The sequence below is a fragment of the Macaca nemestrina genome, chromosome 7, assembly GCF_043159975.1.
Source record: "Macaca nemestrina isolate mMacNem1 chromosome 7, mMacNem.hap1, whole genome shotgun sequence".
In the NCBI taxonomy this organism is placed as follows: Eukaryota; Metazoa; Chordata; class Mammalia; order Primates; family Cercopithecidae; genus Macaca; species Macaca nemestrina.
The window spans coordinates 161,158,223-161,177,660 of NC_092131.1; the positions used below are offsets into that span (position 1 = coordinate 161,158,223).

The 19,438-nt window shown below is 55.5% G+C and overlaps 2 long non-coding RNA genes across 2 annotated transcripts; one reads left to right on the forward strand and one right to left on the reverse strand.

Annotated features, from left to right (window-relative positions):
- Positions 1-2,219: 2,219 nt before the first annotated feature.
- On the forward strand, positions 2,220-9,957 carry LOC105492067 (uncharacterized). The gene is made up of 3 exons (XR_011625428.1): positions 2,220-3,626; positions 5,072-5,145; positions 9,372-9,957. It is a non-coding gene; the product is annotated as an uncharacterized lncRNA (long non-coding RNA).
- A 7,692-nt stretch (positions 9,958-17,649) lies between these two features.
- Positions 17,650-19,438, reverse strand: LOC139355461 (uncharacterized). Its single transcript, XR_011606141.1, has 2 exons — positions 18,484-19,438; positions 17,650-17,757 (listed from the first exon to the last, which is right to left on the reverse strand). It is a non-coding gene; the product is annotated as an uncharacterized lncRNA (long non-coding RNA).

Here is a 19,438-nt window from a genome sequence, read left to right on the forward strand (position 1 = left end):
AGCCTTGAGGGGCGCCGCCGCGGTCGCTGCGGAGAAGGGGCCACGTGTAGGGAGCGGCGGCCGGGGAGCTGCACAGAAGGCGTGGAGATTTGCAAACTGTTGCTGCCACATGGCTGCTCCATTCGATCCATTCACATTGAAATGAGGCCGGCGCGTGCCTCATCTGCCGCAGGGCGCTGCCACGCGTCAGCCCGGCCCGCCGCGTGCCAACTGGGGCAGTGGGACTGGCAGAGCCTGGCAGCCGTGGGGGCGCAGCCCGGGGCCTGAGGCCAGGAGGGTGTGGGGGGAGGGAGTCGAGCTACCCTAGCCACTCAGGCGCCGCAGTTTCGAGGACCTTGGCCCTACAATTGGGAGTGAGCTGGCGAGAAAGGCCCAGGACCGACGGGTTTCAGAGGGGGGCCGGGATCGATGCCGCCGCTCCCCGCAGATGCGCCCCGGCAGGGCTACTCTCCATCTGCCGCTGCTCGCACCTGCCGGTCAATAAATCGATTTTACAATTTAATGCAGCAGCTTCCCGCCCGCCTGGGACAGATGCCGCAGCAGAACCACCTCCGCCCTCGCCCCTCCCCTCGAGGGGCGCCAGCGGTTAGGGACGGGATTCCCGCTCAGCGGGCGGTGCCCCGCGTGGCCTCCTTCACCTCTCTCTGGAGCCCCCACAAGGAACCGCCTGCTGCGGGTTTTTCCCGCGGGACAGAGTGGGTTCCCCATAGAACAGGCCTGACACTGGCCGAGGAGAGAGGAAGGTGATGACTTGCTGGTGGCCTTGAGAACTCATCTGGGGGCTTCAAGGGAGGAACAGAATGCAGTGACTGATGATAAGAAGGGTCCCGGTTAGAAGGAAGGGTAGGGCATGGGCGCTGAGGGAGGTCAAACTCTGAAGAATCTCCCTCAGGGGGACTGAGCAGAGATGGGGAGGAGGCAAGTGGAACGGGTCCCTCCCCACTCCCCAGGTGAGTCTGGTGAATAAGCCTAACATGGACCTGCTTCTTGGCACTTCCTAACCATGTGGTCTTGGGCTTGTAACTTAACTCTAGCTCTACACTCAGTTTTCTCATCTGTGCAATGGGATAATAATAATAGGGATGGCCGGGTGTAGTGGCTCATGTCTGTAAGCCCAGCACTTCGGGAGGCTGAGAAGGGCGGATCACTTGAGGTCAGGAGTTCAAGACCAGCCTGGCCAACATGGTGAAACTCCGTCTCTACCAAAAAAAAAAATACAAAAATTAGCCAGGCATGGTGGTGTTCACCTGTAATCCCAGCTACTCAAGAGGCTGAGGGAGGAGAATTGCTTGAAGCTGGGAGGCAGAGGTTGCAGTGAGCAGAGATCATGCCACTGCACTCCAGCCTGGGTGACAGAACGAGACTCTGTCTCAAATAATAATAGTAATAGTAATAATAACAATAATAACAACCTTGGAGCCCTGGAGAGTGGCTGAGGGACTGTATCAGATTATGCATTCATGCAACCCAATAAACAGTCATTTCCTTTCCCCCAGGTGACATCCAGGCAGCCAGGGGCAGACTTGGAGTGGAGGGGAGCTCCCTGACTGCAAATAAGTTCCAGAAGGAAATGAAGGAAAAAGGAGAACCAAAGACAAACGCTCTTAAGGGATGAGGCATGAGGAGCAGAGGGTGGGGAAAAAGAGGAAAGTTAGGTAAGGCTCAGAAGGGATCCAGACCCTGTGGAAAAAGCCAACTGTTTGAGGTCCTTTTTGTGGCGAAAGGGTGTGACAAAGTTCTTGACTAGAGGGAGAAGACTAGAGCTTTGAGAATGGGTTTGGGGAAGATATGAAGGTTTGGAGGAACTAACCGCTCACAGTCTTGGCCTTTGGAAACCAAGACGGCACTCCTGCCAGGGCCAAGTGTAGGTTTTAAATTGGAATCCCCCCTCCTTCATGGTGGCAGTTCAGAGCCGAGGCCTGTGGCAAGAAAGAGGGGCATATTCTGCCCTGGTCCTTGGAGGTCCTGGCAGATCAGCCCTCTCTGTGTCACCAAGAGAGCAAACTGACCGGGCTGGACGGTCCACTGGCGGATGGCTCATGACACAAATGTGCCAAAGAAGGGATATCCAAGTGGATGGGACCCTTGGCAGGAGACAGAGTCCCTGCTCTTGCTTCTCACAAGACCAGGAGGGCCTCCCGTCTCCTCCTCCCAGGTTCCCCAGGAGCCCGAGGGCCTAGGCTAGTTGCAGACTCCCTTGCCTTCTCAGAAGCTCCACTGCAGGAGCTGCCTGGCACTGGGGTAACTGGTATAGACTGGGCCGTCTTCTTCTGGAGAAGAACAGCTTGGGTCTGCAGAGACAATGGGCCCAAGAGAGGAGAAGCTGATGGTCCTCCACATGAGAAGCATCTTCTAACCATGACTCATGGCCGGTAGACATTCTCTCCAGGCCTCCTGGGTGCTGGTCAGCAGGAGAGAAAGAAGAGGGGGCAGGGTGAAGACCTGCCGGCCGGAGAAGCCTAGATAGGCCTTGCTGCAAGGGCTTGAGTTATGGTGACCCGGCAGCTGCCCCAGCTTCATTTGCCAAACCCAGGGAATGCCTGGAAAGCTAGGGCCAGGAGCCACGCAGTGGGTATTTCCAGCCATGGAGCAGGCCAGGGTTTAGGGCAGCCTCCGCAGCAACTTTCCCAGAGCCCCCAGCTTCCCCTTCCCTAGCTCCTTCCTGTCCCTACCCTAGCCAGCAAGCAGGGAGGCTCAGGGAAAGGGAGGGAAGGCTCAGGGCAGCCTCTGCATGAAGACCCCTAGGTGGGAGACCTGGCCTGGGCCTGTCGTTGCCTCCCCACCTGGATCCTATAGGGCTCAGAGGCCTCTGAGAGGTCTTGTAGGGTCAGAGAATGGAGGGCACAGGGCAAAGCATTGCTGGGAGTCACTGGGGCAAAAGAGAACTTGTGCTGAAGGACATGGTGGGGTGGGGGAGCAGAGCCTGACCTGAAAGCAGGGGTTCAGCCACCTCTTGGACCTGCCTCCCTACCCTGAGGTTTTGCCTCCCCTGTAAAAGCTTCCTTACCTGCTCATCCTCCACCCTGGCTGTGCTCACCTCACTGTCCTCTCCTCTTGCCCCCTCTCAGGATACTGGTTGCCCATCCCTGAAACCTATTTCCTCTGTGACCTTTGCCAGCTGGGAAGCTCTCCCAGCCCCACCTTCCCCTGCAGCTTCACACCCCTCCTCTGGCTCTGGCCTTCCATTAGCATCCAGGCCCATGACTGCCCCAATCTCTTGGTGTCCCCAGGTCCTTGCGTGTCCTCCGCCTTCACCCCACTGAGTGACAATTCATCTCCTGGAAGAAACCCTGACCTTTCCTCATTTTTCCACATAGCCTCTGATCTCTGATCCCAGCTGCCACCCAGGACTTGAAGCAAGCATAAGGCGGGGATGGGGCCACACCTCACTCTCTCCCATTGGGGCATCCTGGGAGTGGGCTGTACTTAGATCGGCCCTGCTCCCCAGCAGACTCCCTGGAAAGAAGGGTCAAGCCTGAACCAGGAAGTCATGTTTCAAATACTCTCAGACACAGAGAAAGAAACGGGGAGAGTCGGGGGACAGATGCCAACTGTGAACAACGGCCTGAGCAGGCAGGCCACTGTTTCCGGAGAAGGCTGAGGAGGAATCCCACTGCCATGGTCAAGTAGGTGATGGGTCTTAAGCAGAGGATGATGACCGGCTGTCTCCTTCTCCCACCACAGTCAGAATGAGAGGAAACAGGCTTCAATTGTGGCAGGAAGGATTTAGGTTAGACGTATGGGAGAACTTCCTATGACAGAGTGTCTATACAGTGGATCCCAGTTGTTAATCCAGGTTGAACTCTCCCCTGAACTGATGAGAATTGCACGTTGATGCTTGCTAATGAGTAACTCGCCTTGCCTGTGATTAGCAAAGAAACCCCAGCCCAGAGAATTCTCCTTGTGTCTAGACTTTCCCCAGGGAAGAAGTCCAGAGAGACCTGGAGGCACCAGGAGCTAGGCTCCCTGGGAGCCCCAAGCAGTTTTCCGGACAACGTTTAGACCACTGTGAGCCAAGCTCACTTTGCCTCTCCTGCCGCCATCCCTCTGGGTGCAGCTCTCAGAAAATCAAGCCCAGTGGAGCTGTCCAGCCACACAAATTTTGCAGCAAAGGGGCAGGCTGGATTTTAGATCTGGGAGCTCATAGAGAATTTCCCAAGCGACAGTGTAGTTAGGGTGTTTAGCACCAGGGGTTTCAGTAACAGCCTCCACCAACTCTGTATGTTTAGAAATAGACAGGTATCAATCAGGCACAGTGGCTGACGCCTGTAATCCCAGCACTTTGGGAGGCTGAGGCAGATGGATCTGAGGTCAGGACTTCAAGACCAGCCTGGTCAACATGGTGAAACCTCATCTCTACTAAAAATACAAAAATTAGCCGGGCGTGGTGGCAGGTGCCGGTAATCCCAGCTACTTGGGAGGCTGAGGCAGGACAATCGCTTGAACCTGGGAGGCAGAGGTTGCAGTGAGTCAAGATCAAGCCATTGCACTCTAACCTGGGTGACAAGAGCAAAACTCTGTCCCAAAACCATAAAAATAAAAGTAAATAAAATAAATAAATAGACATCAACCAGGCACAGTAGCTCATACCTGTGATCCCAGCACAGGAGGCCAAGGTGGGCAAATCATTGGGCCCAGGAGTTTGAAGACCAGCCTAGCCAACATGCCAAAACCCCATCTGTACTAAAAATAGTAATTAAAAAAATTTAGCTGGGTGTGGTGGTGGGTGCCTATAATCCCAGCTACTTAGGAGACTGAGGCAGGATAATCCCTTGAACCATTGAGGTAGAGGTTGCAGTGAGCCAAGATCATGTCACTTCATTCTAGCCTGGGCAACAGAGCAAGATTCTGTCTCAAAAAGAAAAAGAAAAGAAAAGATATAGGTATCCACACTTGAGCCCACTTGCCCCAGTCTCATGAGTCCTGCTTGGGCAGCGTGAACACTGCTATTGTTGGAGCCATTGTGGCTGCTGAGATCCCTGTGCTTCCCCATGGCTGACTCCCTTCTCCTGCCTCCCCTCCTCTCCTCCTGTGGCTTAACCCCCATCCCCTTACTACACTCTTTCTCCAGGTAAGGAGGAAGCTGGGGAGACCTGGGACAAGTCTATCAAAACCACCACCAAGAGAAAAGAAGACATGCCAAAGGTACATTCTATCTGGGGCATGGCCCTATAGGCCCCATGGTTAGTGTTCCCAGGACCCTGTGTGTGTGTGATGTGCATATGCAGAGTTTGGGTCCATCAGCCACTCAGTTGTGGATGAGGTCTACCACATGCCTAGCACTGGGCTCGGGTTAGTAAGGCCACAGAGGAACATAAAATTCAGCCCTTGTTGTTCACAGCAGCTGGAAATGAGATAGAAGCACATGAAAAGGAGTGTGATAACCTGTGGAACAGGCTTCAGAGAGGAACTGGGGCCCCGAGGGTTACAGGAGGCTTTGTAGGGGAGGAGGGATTACACTGGGCCTGGAAAAAGAATAGAATTTAGATAAAGAGAAGGGGGTAGGGGCGTGGGTGCGGTGGCTCACACCTGTAATCCTAGCACTTTGGGAGGCTGAGACGGGCGGATTGCCTGAGCTCAAGACCAGCCTGGGCAACATGGTGAAACCCTGTCTCTACTAAAACTACAAAAATTAGCCAGGTGTGGTGGCGGGCGCCTGTAATCCCAGTTACTCGGGAGGCAGAGGCAGGAGAATTGCTTGAACCTGGGAGGCAGAGGTTACAGTGAGCCGAGATCATGCCATTGCACTCCAGCCTGGGTGAGAAAGCGAGACTCCATCCCCCCCCCAAAAAAAAAAAAAAAAAGACAAGAGGGGCATTCCTGGTGGGGGAATGAAGAGAGGCAAAGGATCTGGGTGCAAATGAAACAAGTATGGCTTCATTTGGCTTCATATGGCAGAGACTTTGCCTGTGGAGGGGGGGACATGAAGTTACATAGCTGTGGCATGGAAACCCAGCAGGCAGATGAATTTGGATTTGATTGATAGGTGCTAGGGAGCCTGTGGGTTCTTGACAGAGGAGAGTGCCCTCTGCATGCTCTCTAGCACTAGTATGCAGGGTAGTCTGGAGCAGGGAGGTACAGAAAGAAGCCCAGAGGCAGCTAGGAACATTTCTTATCTGTGGCTGGTGACCAGGTGAGCACTTATTTCTGAGTCCTATCCCTGAGTTGGTGGCTCCTATGCACCTGAGAATGCCAGAGGCCTGATGACTGGCTGAGATAGACTCCACATTTTCCCTGAAGGCAGCTTCTCTCTCCTCTCACCCTCTGCTTTCCAGACAGGCCCCTGCAAACATGAGACTGGCATCAGGGCTTCCCTGGCAACCATACTGAAAGTAGGGGCAGCTTTGGCCATGCTGCTGTCCTGGTCAGCCCTCTCCCCTGCCTCCTTTTCCCCTTAGAGGCCCGAGGCCCTTCCTGGCAGCCCAGACTGCCTGGAAGAGGAGAAAGGTTGGCTCAAGCCTGGAACGCAAAAAGGGAGTCCAGAGGTACCTTGGGGGAATGATTTGGGGCCCTATGTTAGAAGCTCAGGGTGAGGTGAGCTCTGAAGGGCACTTGGACCAACACCACATTCAATAACTAATGACTTGAATACCTCTGGGGATAGGACTCTCACCCCCTCTCCAGGGTGCTCCATGCTCTTTAGATAGTCCTGGTTACAGAAAGTGCAGCCTCTTGTGGATCTGAAAGTCCCGACACATGCTTGGCACTGGGCTGATGGTTTGGGAGGGCTTTGGCCTAGGCCTTGCGGAGGGAATTCCAGAATGGCACTGCAAGAGGGAGGGTCCACTAGCCCCTTGGGCCTGGGATGGCTCTGCTGGGTCCTGTGGACAGCCTGCTGTACCTGCTTGGCCCCCTAGGCTGGGCCACGAGAAGCTTCCAGCTCGAGCTGGGGGTGGAGCAGCCAGGGTGAGGCCGCCAGGTCAGCCCTTCTCACCCTCACCAGGGAGGCCAGACCTAGGTCAGACTCAGGTCTCCCAGGCTGAGATCATCACCCTCCAGCCTCCGTGGCAGCTCCCACCCCTAGCTGAGTTCACTGCTCTGGCCGGCTGGGGGACATTGTTGTCTCCTGGGCCCCTCCCTGGGCTCAATGAGCTGTTTGTTGGCAACGTCCGGCGAGGGTAAGGGGAGGGTGGGCACAAGGCGCCCGCACACAATGGGGATTCCGTCCATTCTGAGATGGCTGCGGGAACCAGGCTGGCTTTGTCCCGTGGACCCTCATTCCCACCATTTAGCAGAGCCGGAACTTCAGGCGGAAGGCCCCGTATAAGAACAACAATGTCGTCACCCTGTCTGGGGGGGAGGGTGCTGCAGGCCAGGCATACTAGGGGCCCAGGGGACTCACAGCCTGGGGCAGCCTGAGAGGCACTTGGGATAGGTCCTGGGGCAGAGGCTGTGCCCCAAATAGGAGGCAGACACAGGCGGGCAAATGAGTGCCCTCCTGCCCTGCCAGTCCATTGAGGAAGTGGGCTCAGCCACGCTCAGCTCCTCTGCATGCACAGAAGAGCCCTAAGGTGCAGAGGGGACCAGCACAGCCCATGGACCTTGCTGGGTGGTGTGTAACAGTGGGGCTAGGTGGGGGGCAGCCTGACCTTCCTGCATCCAGCCTGGGCAAAGATCTCTGCCCAACGTTGGGCTCGGGCCTGTTTCTGGGCCCTTAGGCTCACCAGCCTGCCCCTCTGGAAGTGGTGCTGCCCGCTCAGACAACAAGTGTTTATTTTCCAGTGGGGAGGCAGGACATCACAGCGTTTCCCTCCTGCCTGGGGCTGCAGCGGTTCTCACAGTCTGGGCACTGGTGACATCACCAGCCTTTCCTCCTCAGCCCTGGCCTCCTTGCCTCCCCCTCCCCACCCCATGCCCTGGCCAGGCTACGCAACTCTGAAGCTCCTGCTTCCGGCACGGGCACTTCTGAGCGGGTACTCACAGAGGCGTGGGAGCAGCGAATTGGACCAGCCCCTCATCCGTTCACTGCCCCTGGCATTCAAGCCAAATCCGGGGATAGCCCCTCTGTGCTTACCCCCACCAGAGGAGTTGGTGTCCCACCCAGATCACACTCTCAGTTCCATGCTGGCCCTTTAAGGGTCTTGGGAAGCCAGAACAACAGGAAATCCAAACGGCCTCATTAGGCAGCTCGGAGCTCAGCACAGTAATTAGTGCCCTGAAAACAAAACAAGGAAAAGCAGGTGGTGGTGCCCCCCTCAATCTATTTGCCCCCCCGACCCCGCCCCAGCATGGCCTGTTAGTACCCACAGCTAGGCAGCTGGGACTGGACCCCCTCCCTCATAAGCCCCCTCACTCCAAGCTCCTGAAGCTGCTGCCCACTGCCCAGGCCAAGGGTCAGAGCCTAAGCTCGTGAGGAGCAGCCGCAGCTTGAGAGAAGCCGCAGGGACGTGCACTGGGCTTCCCCTCTCCCGCAGCCAGGTGGCTACTGGGCCACAGCATCCTCCACCTGTTTGGAAAATACCTCAGTGGGGGAAAGGGCTGTGTTGGGCTCCTCCGGAGGGAAAGGAGAGACCCCTGGGAATCCTAGAGCAAGAAGCCCCCCGTAAGAGGAGAAAAAAGCCTGCTCTGTGGTCCTGCTTCTCAGGCTTTGGTGAACCTCCAGGTGGGCAAGACCACTTGAGCAGAGGCCCTCTAGACAGACCCCAGGGACTTGCAAGCCCCCTCAGCTAGTAACAGCCCGGCCAGGAACCAAAAGGGATCTTAGTGAGTGCTCCTCTATGGTGAGCTTGCAGTTCCGGGTTCATTCCATCCTCTGCCTCTTCCAACATGGCTATATATATATATATATTTATATAAATTCTGTCACCCATGCTAGAGTGCAGTGGCAGGATCGCAGGCCACTGTAGCCTCCACCTCCCAGGCTTAGGTGATCGTCCCACCTCAGACTCCCAGGTAGCTGGGACTATAGGTGCCCACCACCTCACTCAGCTAATTTTTTGTATTTTTAGTAGAGATGGGGTTTTACCAAGTTGCTCAGGTTGGTCTTGAACTCCCAGGCTCAAGCAGTCTGCCCCCATCGGCATTCCAAAGTGCTGGGCTTACACGTGTAAGCCACCGCGACTGGCCTTCTCCAACATTTGATGCAATTGAAACTCATTCTGTCCCTGACCCCTGAGATGTCTCCCTCTATCTGTAATGCCAGAGAAGGGACATTCTATGCTCTACTTAAGTAACAAATATTCACTTAACATATTTCACTTAATAATATTCCCTATGCCATGCCAGTGGGGAGTTCCTGGAAAGGTTGCGGGGAATAGAAATGGTACTACCTTGTGGTAGCTCATTACTGTAAGCACTGTGCTTCCCTCTGCCTTGAAAAGGCCTTGGAGAGCAGGAACTATGACTTTCTCCCTCTGCATATCCCCCCACAGACCCAGTGCTTAGTAGGTGACTGGTACATGCTTGTAACCAATCAAAAATGGACCAGAAATCACCTCTCTGACTTCAAGGATTTTACTGTGTCAGCCCACGATTCAGCAAGCAACAGCGTCAGCACCCTGCCAGGGCCCCCCGTGCTTGGGTAAGGTCCCAGCTTCTGTGTTCAGAGCCCAGGCCTCCCTCTGCACCTCCCCAAGGGCCTTGTGCAGAGCAAGGGCTGAGGCACTGGGCGGGAAGGAGTACCGGGTCCTCCTGAGAACAAAGCTGGCATGACCCTGGGACGTGGGGAGGAACTGCGCCAGGCTGGCCTAGCTACAGGCTGAATGAGGACCGTGGCCAGCCTATGGCCACTGAGTGGGACTGTAATTAAACTGCGGGTAGGTTTCTGGTCACACTCCTGTTGGCTGAGAACAAAGGCCCCAGCATCATTGCCCAGGGGGAAAGAGAAGGAGCAGAGGGAGGGAGTGGGGGTAACCCAGAACCTGCTATTGGATTGGACAACTGGCCTCCAACTGGGGCAGGGAACTCTGTGGGCACCTCGGGCAGCCACCGGCTAGGTGGGCATCTCTGAGGGGCTCCAATCTGAAACGGAGGGGCCAGTTCTGCTGGCAGAGGTGGAAGGGGCCAGCCAGAAATCGACCAAAGGGTTACAGGGCTGTGGAGCAGGAGTTCTCTTCCCTGGCCATGCAACAGGATCACCTGAGTAGCTCCTGTGGGCACCCTGATAGAACTGTTCTGAGATGAGGCCTTGGAGGCACTGGTATTTTCCAAAAGCTCTCCAGTGACCCAGTGTGCAGCTAGGGTTGAGGGGTACTGCTACCTGGAAGCACAGGGCCTCCTGTTCCTCCTCCTGTCCCTTCGCTGAGGCCCACAGTGCTCAGAGGCCACGCCCACTGGACCCAACAGCCCAGTGTCCCCGCATCCACGGCTAGGCAGTTGGGATTGGAGCCCCTCCCTCATAAGCACCCCCATGGCAAGCTCCTAGAACCGCTGCCCACTGCCACAGTCTCCTGGTAGAGGTGGAGGGGACCAGAGTCTCCAGGCCTTTGGAGAGGTCCTCATCTTCTTGACCCCCTCCCTTAGTGGAAAGTTACCCAGGGAAGCAGTTGTGGGCAGACAAAGCAAGATGCCCCGGGGGGGCGGGAGGGGGCGTGGGTTGCCTATGGGGCACCTGTGGCCTCAGCTACCACCTCCGCTACTGCCTCACTCTCCAGGCCTCCAGGCCGGGAGTAGCACCTGGGAGAGCAGGCTGGGGACTGGGAGGGAAAAAAGGTAGACCCGGAGCACCTGAGCCAATGGGGCCTGGCCCCAGGCAGGGACGTGCTCTGCTCCTGAATCATTTCCCGGATATAGCTCAACAGCCCAGACTTCAAGGTTTTGGGGGGAAATCTTTTTTCCGAGTTCCTCGATCTGTCATGCCCCTCCCCCTGGCCGGATAGGACTGGACCAGTGTCCTCTCTCAGCTCCCCCTTGGCCTCCCGGCTCGGGCCTTCTCCACTGAGCTCTCCACTGGACATTGTTTCCCGCCTCAGGAAGTCTCTGATGCCCTGCGCTAGATTTTGTTTTCCTTGTTATCGGGACAACTAATATTTTTTCCTGTGCAGAAAAAAAAAGAGATTTTCCCAAGCAGATTACAGCTGTCAGCGAGGGGGGGAGGGGCTGGAGAGGTTGAGCCCTTCACCCTCCCGCCCTGCCACCCTCAGAGGGCCGAGCTTTTGAGTGAAGGAGGAAGCCCTGGCCCCAGATCCAGTCAGGCGAGCTGGAGCCAGGGGCAACTCTGGCCTTAGCAGAAAAGTCAGGCCTCTCTCCTCTACCAGCAGGGACCCTGCTCCTGCGGAGACTGTTATCCACCGGCCCACATGTCTCAGGACAGGGAGAGGGTCCTGGGCTTGCCTTCTCTCTAGTGGGGCAGGAAGGGCAGGCTGCCCTGCAGCTACAGGAGAAAGGTCCCAGGGTCCTTGGGAACTGATTCTTCCCAGGCCAGAATTCTGAACTGTCAAGCAGCCCTGTGGGACCAGGATGGCAGAACATGAGAAAAGACACCTAGGAAGGGTGTGAGCACACGCGAGACCCAGCTCCACCAGATGGTGTCACTTTGGGCAATTTCCCGAACCTCTCTGTGCCGTGGGCGCCCCCTGCCCGCCACCATGGACAAATTGATGCCTGCCTCACCTACCTAAACAGCCATGATGTGGTGAGGATGTAGACGAGAGAAAGATTCTAGTTCAATGTCAGGGGTTCCTATGACTCCATCAGATGGGTTAATGCAGGTGTCTCAGTACCTGTGTGACACAAGTGAGGCTTCCCAGACGAGCAGACCAGAAAGCAGAGGCCATCACCGGGCAGGTTCTGTTAGAGTGACACACTCTGGGCCAGCACGTGCACGCACACATACACATGTGCACACACACTCACACTCACACACACACAAACAGGCTGGGTGTTCTTCCTTGATAAACTCTCACTTTCTACATTGGGTGCTGTGGTCCTAGGATGGGACAGGCTGCCTGGGCCTTTGGGGTAGGAACTGGCAGCACAACTACCACCACAGCAACAGGGCCTTGCCTAAGATGACCAAGTTTCATTTCAAGTTAACAACAACAAATAGAACGGCTTCAGATGTGGGTTACTCAATGTGGTTGGCAATGGATTAAGAAAATCAGTCGCTCTCTCGTGCCCTGGATCCTCTTGTAGGGTGATGGTCTGCTCCGAGAGGCTCTCTGTCTTCCTCTATCCACATGGTGGGCTCCACAGTGGCCTGTATGGGGCCAGTGAGGCATTTGTTGGGGGGATGGGAGGAAATATGATTTCTATTTTGATTTATTTTTTAGTTAAAAAACAATCTGGGAGACTGAAGCAGGTGAATCACCTGAATTCAGGAGTTCGAGACCAGCCGGTCCAGCCTGGCCAACATGGTGAAACCCCGTCTGTACTAAAAATACAAAAAATTAGCTGGGCATGGTGGCGGGCGCCTGTAATCCCAGTTACTTGGGAGACTGAAGCAGGAGAAATGCTTGAACCTGGGAGGCGGAGGTTGCAGTGAGCTGAGACCGTGCCACTGCACTCTAGCCTGGGCAACAAAAGCAAAATTCGGTCTCCAAAAATGTATATAAATAAATAAAACTTTAATAATATTTAATATGTGTTTTTACTGTAGTGTATGCATAAATATTCACAATAAAAAAAGTTTGGGAGGCCAGACACAGTGGCTCACGCCTGTAATCTCCACTTTGGGAGGCCAAGGCAGGAGAATTACTCGAGGCCCCAAGTTCAAGACCAGCCTGGGCAACATAGTGAGACCCCCATTTGTTTTTTTAAAAAAAAAAAGTCTGGAGACCACCATCCTGGAAGATCAGTGAGGGCTTTCCATCCTATTGGAAGCCAGTTTCAGGCTGGGTGTTGGGGTGGGGAAAGGGAGTGTGGAGGAAGGGCTGGTGAGCTCCAGGTACAGAACCACGCAGCAGTCTGGACATTCCTGGCCACCACTAGTCCACATGGCCTCCTTCTCCCTGTTCCCCCTTTAGGTCTGCTGCCAAGCTCCCTGCAAGGGAGAGAGTGGTCCTGTGTGACCGACATACTCCCCTGCCCCTCAGGCTGGTCGATGTGTGGCTCAGTGAGGCTGGGGTCCCTGCAGCTGCACTGCATTCCATGTCATCCCCAGGAGAAAAGTCCCTGGCGGGAGGCGGCCCTCTGCCGGGAGGCTGTTTCCTCAAGCGGCCAAGGTAAGAAGTGGGGAATTTCCAGCCCAACCCGCGGGGCTGACTTCAGTACTGGGGGCTCCTCTCCTTTCTCATGCAGCCAGGCTGGGATGAGCACACAAACGCTGGAGTTAGGCCTGGTTGTGGGCAAGACCATGTGGGGGCAGTGGAGTTAGCTAGGCCTGAAAGCCGCCAGCCGCCACGCCCTGCTCAAGAGAACCCCAGGGCTGTACCTGCAACCAACAGAGACCCAGCCCTGGAAGACCCCAACAGGGATCTCAGGGAGGGGACAGGGGTCTGGAAATCCAGCACCATACTTACTCATGGGCTTGTGGGGAATGACTCAAATCGATGAATGCCCCTGCTTAACCCCAGGTTCTGCCCCAGGGCTGCTGGGCGGGCCTGGTGGTAAGAAAAATGGCAGGTCTAAATCTCATCTCACAAGGCAGCGTTAATTAGCCAGCACTTCCAAGGATGCTGGTGAGTCAAGGGAGCCAACTTGGACCCATCAGGAGCTGCGAGCCAGGAGCCTCACATCCCAGACCATCTTGCCCTGAAAGCTTGGCCCGCAGGAAAGGGGAGCTATCCCATAGAGCGTTCCCTGTATCCCTGCACTGTGCTCCACTGGGCAGGGAGGGTGGGCGCAATCCTGGACACCAAGTGGAGGAAGAGGGAGGAAGTCAATAGTGCCCTGGTGATGGTGGCACACATGGGTGTCCCAGCTCAGGCCTGTGGAAGGGCTTAGGAAACAGACTCTTCCTCTGCTCTCATTGAGTCTCCTGTGCCTCAGATACACTTGTGAGTTTTCATTTCATTACCCAGCTCATATGTTTGCTGTGTACACATGTATATGTGTTTTGTGCACATGTATGTGCAGCCTTGTGTGATTGAGACAAGCCAGGTCAAGGAACAGGCAGGGATTTATGCAAAGTTGCTGAGCAGAAGGAGAGGACCTGAAAAGTGAAATAATAGTCCAGCCACCATCATTGTAGGCTAGCAATGTGTCAAGACCTGAGCCAGGGGTTTTACCTGCATTATTACCAATCTGCCCAGCCGCCAACCCTCTGAGGGAGGTATTATTGTCTCCATTTTACAAATCGATAAATTGAATGAAGCTTAGAGAAGTTAAGTGACCAGCCTGAGGTCATGCGGTGAGCAAATCTAGGCCAGGATTTGAACCCGGGTCAGTCTAAGGCCAAGCCAGAGATGTCTCCACCAAACTCTCTTGGTGTGGTCCTTCTCCATTACGCCCCATCTGTTCCTTGTCTCTGAGGCCCTGGCTGCCCTGGTCTGAGGTAACAGGCCCCTCCGCTCCTCCTCTCCCCTCCCAGCCAGGCAAGGTGGAAACACAGAGTTTGTCTGAGGCCTTGTGGAGCCCAGGAAGCAGTGTGCAGACCTTCACACCAGGCCAGGCCGGGTTCAGAGAGGGTCTGGCTGGCCCTGGGTGTGGGGGGATCAGCTAGGGCTGAGCTGGGGCAGCTGTTTACAGTAAACAGAAAGCTCTTGAGGAAGGAAGGAGGGGAGGGGCTGGGGTCGTCATGGAGACAGGGACGAGCAGCCAGGACTCAGCACTGATCCACAATGACTGGTAACGCATCCTTGCCTTCCAGAGCAGAGGAGGCCCAGGGAAGGTCCGGACAAGGCAGGCAGAGCAGGAGAGGCAGTGGCAGACAGGTCTGGCTCAGGGCAGACTCGTGAGAACACACTCCCACCTCTCTGTGCCTTTCTACTTATTGTTAACAATCACAACGCCTGCTTCTTGAGCTTTCACGGTACGTCTGGTGCGAGGCCCTTGAGAATATGTTTTCTTATTTAATCCCAACAATAGCCAGGTGGTAGGTACAATAATAGTCTCTAATTTATAGATGAGGAAATTGAGGTTCAGAAAGGTTAAGCAATTTGTCAAGGTCAAGCAGCTGGTAAGTGACATAGCAGAAATTCCAGATCAAAAACTCTTTCCACCAAGGCAGGTAGGAGATGAGCTAGCTGGTGAAACTCTGAGCCCCTCAGATGGTGGGGAAACTGAGTCCCTTAGGTGTTAAGGGGACTTTCCCAGGCTTCTGGTGTTAGTCAAAGAGATTGCCAGGAACAGAACCCATCTGTTCTAGCCCTAACCACTAGACCACACGGCTTCTCCATGGCTTGAGCTGGGAAGGTCCAAAGAGAAACTCCCTTTCTAGCCCCAGTGTGGAGTGTAGACTCTTCCCCAGCTAACACGGTTGTCCCTGTGGAGGCCAGGCTGGGCCAGGGTGCAGTGGGGGATGCTGGGGGGTTTCTGCCCACACATATGGTTTCCAGATTCCAGGGGATGAAAAGGAGGCCCTTAGGGGCGGAAATGGGGGATGTGTGATGACAAATTTAGACTGATTGCTTAAAAAAAAAAAAAAAGAAGCCAAGAAACCCTATAAAATAAAAGCAAAAATTCCACTAGAAAACCAGAGGGAGTTATTTGATTGTGAAACTGAGTGCCACGAGGCGTGCATAGTTTAATGTGGAACAATATCTAGGGTTCTTCCAACTTCGGCTGTTCAGAGGATGCCGGGGAGGGAAGGAGGCTCTGTCTGCTGTTCCTGCTTCACCTGCTGGGGCCTGGGACAGGGAGGTAGTCGGGCAGGGCACCTGTGAGGATGTCTGGAATCGGGGTACTTGCATGTGTCCTGCTGGCTGTGGCCAAGGATCCACACTGGCTCACGTGGAGAGCAGCCCAGTGGAGGCTCCAGCTGGTCCGTGCTGAGAGCTTGGGGAAGGATGAGCTGGAAGGTGGGGGGTTGAGGTATCTCTGAGTTCCAGCCTCAGAGGGAAAGACCAGGAACAGAAGGTAAAAGAGAGAACATCTGCCTCATACTCTGGTCTGGTCGGCAGCAGGCCCAAGGGGTCAAAGGTCAAGGGGAGGACAAGGGGGACTTCCTGAAGCTCCCGGGAGAGTGCCAGCCAGGCCGACTGTTGTGCAAGTTCTGGGCTGGCCTGCGAGGGCAGGCTGGCAGAGGAGTCATGCCTGATCAGCGGCCAGCATGGTGTCTGCCCAGCCCCCTCGGCCTGTCCTATGAGATTCCTGGCGCTGGAGTAGTGCCCTGTCTCCTTTCCTTCAGGGAACCAAGCCCCCCATCCCAAGGAAGCACTCTTGTCCCACCTGTGGCCATATTCTACATGCCTGTGGGCTTCCTCTCATTCTCATCCTGAACCTCTTTTCATTAGAATTGCCATTCATCAAGAAACCAGAAAAACCTACTCAAGCAAGCTTCTTTCTTCCAATCCCACGCAGATATCTGAAGAAGTCAGAGGGCCTTGTGAGGGAAGGGCTGGGACAGGTCTCAGGGTCCCACGCCTACAGAAAGGAGGCACAGAGTAAAAAGGAAGAGGGCAAGTGCCTGGGGCTGCTTGGGCGCCAGGCCCCGGGCTACCTTGACAGATGGGCGGCACCGCTCTCATTTCAGCCTCGCGAGAGCCTTTCCAGGTCTGGAACAGTTATTCCCATTTTACAGGAGAAGAAATTGAGGTTCTAAGGGCTTGATTAGCCTGATGGCTGGTAGGGGCAGAGCAGAGACTTGCACTTGCCTTTCTACAGAGTATGTCCTTGTTCCTCAGTTCAACCCATTTTGGCTGGAGATGGAAAACGAGTATAAAGAAGGACCTAGGATGATGCCCTGCTCACAACCAGCATGGGAACACCGTTAATCAAGGCTGAATCTCATGGACAGGGGCAGGATCCAGGATGGAGCCTCCTGTTAGCTACCAATTTGTCTTCTGCAATTCAGCAGCTGTAAAGTCAGGAGGTGGGATCAGCAGCACGGTGTCTGTCAAACTGGGTTCCTGGGCATCCTGGCATCTTATAGCTATTGGGATAGGGGGCCAGGCACAGTGGCTCAGGCCTGTAATCCCAACACTCTAGGAGGCTGAGGTGGGAGGACTGCTTGAAGTCAGGAGTTCAAGACCAGCCTGGGCAACCTAGCAAGACCCCCGTCACTACAAAAAATAAAAATAAAAATTAGCCAGGTGTGGCGTCTATAGTCCTTGCTACTCAGGAGCCTGGGGCGGGAGGATCACTTGAGCCCAGGAATTAAAGGCTGCAGTGAGCTATGTTCGCGCCACTGTACACCAGCCTAGGCAATACAGCAAGGTGTTGTTTCTATTTAAAAAAAAAAAAAGCCGGGCGCGGTGGCTCAAGCCTGTAATCCCAGCACTTTGGGAGGCCGAGACGGGTGGATCACGAGGTCAGGAGATCGAGACCATCCTGGCTAACACGGTGAAACCCCGTCTCTACTAAAAAATACAAAAAACTAGCCGGGCGAGGTGGCGGGCGCCTGTAGTCCCAGCTACTCGGGAGGCTGAGGCAGGAGAATGGCGTGAACCCGGGAGGCGGATCTTGCAGTGAGCCGCGATCCAGCCACTGCACTCCAGCCTGGGCGACAGAGCGAGACTCCGTCTCAAAAAAACAAAAAACAAAAAACAAAAAAAAACAGAGAGAGAGAGATTGAGCTAGGAGAGGAGAACAGGCTCAGTGAACAGGGGTGTGTGTGCCTCCAGCCCAGTTTCCATTGGAGAATCTCAGCATATCAATTTCAAGTACTGGACATTCATGAACGTTTTTATTTGAACAAGGCTTCCACAGCACTTTACAGTCTCTATCTGAGGTCTCTGCAGCTCTGGCCTGCTGGGAGTTGTGAACAGTTTAGGTCCTGGCCTGGGAAGAGAAACCAGAGGACCTGGTGAGGGAAGTGGGGTTCACCTTCCAGCCCTATGGGGATGCCGGTAGGGAGCAGGTCAAGGGTCAGAACTGGGAGATCATGCCATGGAGGGAAGGGGAGCTGCAGGCACCTGCCTCTGCACCTGGCAAACACAAACAGACCTTTGGTCACAGCAGCCTGGGAACCAGAAGCAGCAACCACCTTCCTGGGGGCCAGACCAGTGCCCCTTTCCCTTTTCTCTGCCCAAGCTTATTCTCAGTGGACATGGGTTGCTGGCCACCAAACTAAGGCCGTGCAACCTCTCCTGACCTCACAGTATGGTTTCTGACTGCTCAGTAAGGGCTGGTTCAAGGTGAAAGCTGAGCCACGGTAAAGCTGCTCAGGGAGAGGAAAGCACCCAATTACCAGGCATCTGGAGAGGGGCCAATCCCCTTGAAATGACAACCTTATTTTGTGGCCCTTTTATTGTTCATCCTAGACCAAAGTTTGCCCCTCTGCCTCAGTTTTCCTTTTGGGAATCCAGGCATGAGAATGGTGGCCTCTCCTGGTGGCTTCAGCATGCATGGCTCCCTGAATATCATCTCCATGCTCCAGGCGGAGGAAAAAGCTGAGGGCTCCAGCTGCCCCAACACCAGAACTTTCTAGCATCCTGTCCCACTGCCTGCCCCAGGCCTGCCTCTGACCACCATTCACCCTCAACCTGCTACAGGGCCCAGTCTCACCCCACATAAGCAAAGCTGCCAGCAGGGTCCTTTGTGGTGCTGCTCCCGTGTGGCACTGCCTAGGGGCCCCACCATGGGGCAACAGATGGACCTATGGTCTCTCTAGAACAATGGTGGGGGAGGGGCCCTGGCATCGCCCGCCCCAAACAGGAAGCACTGCGTGAGCTTCAAAGGGCTGGCAGGGCCAAGGGGCTGAGTGAGGGAGCCAGTGCCAGGACTGGCGGCTGCCTGAAGAGATGCCTGCCAGCCTCGGGATGCCCAGCCTGGTGGTGGAGGTGGGGTTGCGGTGGCCAGGGCAGCTGGCTCTTGAGCAGATGTCTGGCACCCTGAGGACAGCAGCCTGTAACCTGGGAGCAGGTTAAGGAAAGGGGGCATGGACATTGCTGTTTCCCGGTTCAACTGTCACTCGCCAGCGGGGCTGCAGGTTCTTTCCCAGGCCGCGGCTGGCCTGGCCCTCCGGCAACTAAGCATGAGGGGCAGGGCTGGCACCAAGCCCGCCGCCCACTCCCTGCCTCCTGCTCCCAGCTGCTCCGCTCAGAGCCTTTTCCTCTCCACTTCCTGTTCACACAGGGGGGGCGGGAAGTGGAGGGAGGAAGTTGGGGGGAGGCGTGTAGGGGGGACCCATTGAATAAAAGGAATTAACCGTTTCCCTCCTCTGACCTCTGGGAATTTCCGCCTGTGAAAGTGTCTCGAAGAATCAGTACGGCTGGGAGAGTGGAGGGGAACTGCGCCCCCTCTTGTCCCCCTTCCCCCACCCGGTGGGGATGGGGCCAGATAACTCCCTCTGGGCCCCTAACCTTTGTTTCCCTGGCGCCAGGGGGCAGAGCCAACGGAGGCCTGGAGCCTGATGGCCTCGGAGCCCCCTCCCAACCTTTGGGGTGGGTGCCAGGCCCCAGCCTGCGACCCGAGCCTTTGGGGGAGGGGCAGGAACTAGAACTGGTGGTCTCGGGGAATG